We start from the raw sequence: 1913 nt of genomic DNA, 5'->3' as shown, positions 1-1913 counted from the left end.
CTGGAATTAATAAGAGAATAGGTAAATTAATGTGTAAGCTTGTTTGAGAAACCAACAAACAAGAGGTTAATTGAATCACCCACTTGATTAACCAATTACAAATCTTATTTAATCCAAATAATTGAACTAGGGAATTAATTAGTTTAAACAACTGGCCACTGTGTGAATTAATTAATTATCTAAGGGTTAGCATTAGTGACTGTGAACCTAACCACTACAGTTGGTAGCCAATAACAATTAATATATTACATTACTATAAAAATAACCATAGGAGTGAATTGGTTGGACCTAAACAGAAGCTCTTTATCAAAATTTGGTGAATTTTTACTTGATAATTTTTAGTTAAAACTAGTGTTAGGTGTTTTGTTTAAGTTTCTTGTCTTGTAAAACTAGAGAAAAATCTTTACTCTTATTATTTGCTTAGTTAAAACTAGTTATTAGTTTCATTTCTGTTCCCTGAGTTCGACACTCTACTTATTCATCCATACCACTAAAAGATAGGTTCCTTGCCTTTGTGTGCTAAATTTATAAATTAAAAGTAGGATTAAAACCAGTGCATTAAACTCACATCAAGTTTTTGGCGCCGTGGCCGGGGAACAGTTCAAAAATTAATCTAATTCCTAATTTTTTCGATCCTCTGTGTGAGTTTTCTGGCATAAAGTTAATTTATTGCAGTCTAATAGTCAGTAGTTATGTTTTAGAATCTGTTTAAGTTTTTACTTTTAGGTTAGTTTTTTTTTAAATACTGAGCTACTCGCCGAGTGTATTCGCACCTACTCGGCGAGTAGCGTGCTATTTTACATTTAATTTTCTGTTTTGTTAGGTTGCATTTTTTTGTTCTTTTTACGTGTTTATCTTGTTTTATTTCAGGACTTTCATGACTAGAGGATCAAACACTCCGTTGGTGCCCCCGTTTGAAGACCCAGAATCCGCATTGAGAAAGAACAGAGGAAAGGACGTGGAGAGCTCAAATACACCTAAGAAGTCAGCTTTGTCTAACTTGAAGACTGTTTTTGGGAAGAAAAAGAGTAGCAAATCAGGAGCATCCAACGCATCTTTAGCAAGCGAAGACCCGATCAAGGAAGACACCGAGTACGACACCGAGGAGGAAGAAGAACCTACATACGGACACGACTCCGATTCTGGCAACGAGTTAGCTCTTACCATGGCTAACATTGATGAAATTCCCATGGGAGAGTGGAATAATAGGATCCGCGATGACACCGACCCAGGACTTGTGCAACCCGCAATTCTCGCTACTGCTACTTTCGAGCTAAAGGGCCACATACTCGCTCAGCTAAAGGAAATTCCTTTCTATGGAAAAGACCACGAAGATGCCTACAAGCACTTGGATGAAGTCAATGATGTAGCTGATTACTTTAACGTTCCAAATGTGCCACGCGAGACTCAGCTACTTCGCATGCTTCCAGTGACATTCAAAGGTGCTGCAAAAGACTGGTTCAAGTCACTCCCTCCCATGTCAGTCACCAAATGGCCCAAGATGAAAGAAGAATTTATTGATCACTTTTTCCCACCTTCCAAAATAGCCAAGTTGAAGAAGGCCATTTCTAACTTTGAAAAACAAGCTGGAGAGTCGCTATATGAAGCTTGGGAGAGGTACAAGAGCCTGCTAAGGAATTGCCTGCACCATGACCTTAACAACCAACAAGAAATCTCCATCTTCTATGATGGAGTCAATGTCACAACCAGGCATTTACTTGACTCTCAAGGCCCGCTCACAAAGAAGCCATCCCTGGTGATCAAGGAATTGATTGAAGAATTCTCTAAGCATTCTAGAAAATACCATAATCCAAGAAATGATGTTACTAGGAGAGCCGCATATGCAACTACTGAAGACTTGTCAGCGGTCATGGCTATGCTAAAAACCATGGATAGGAGGATGGATAAAATGG

The 1913-nt window shown here is 38.5% G+C and overlaps 1 non-coding gene across 1 annotated transcript; it reads right to left on the bottom strand.

Annotated features, from left to right (window-relative positions):
- Positions 1-1549: 1549 nt before the first annotated feature.
- On the bottom strand, positions 1550-1656 carry LOC144999205 (small nucleolar RNA R71). Its single transcript, XR_013660724.1, has one exon. It is a non-coding gene; the product is annotated as a small nucleolar RNA R71 (small nucleolar RNA).
- Positions 1657-1913: the final 257 nt, after the last annotated feature.

Source organism: Lactuca saligna, chromosome 5 (assembly GCF_052625555.1).
Source record: "Lactuca saligna cultivar CGN05327 chromosome 5, ASM5262555v1, whole genome shotgun sequence".
Taxonomy (NCBI): Eukaryota; Viridiplantae; Streptophyta; class Magnoliopsida; order Asterales; family Asteraceae; genus Lactuca; species Lactuca saligna.
The sequence above is the reverse complement of the archived record's forward strand: the minus strand, read 5'-3'. Positions and strand labels throughout refer to the sequence as shown.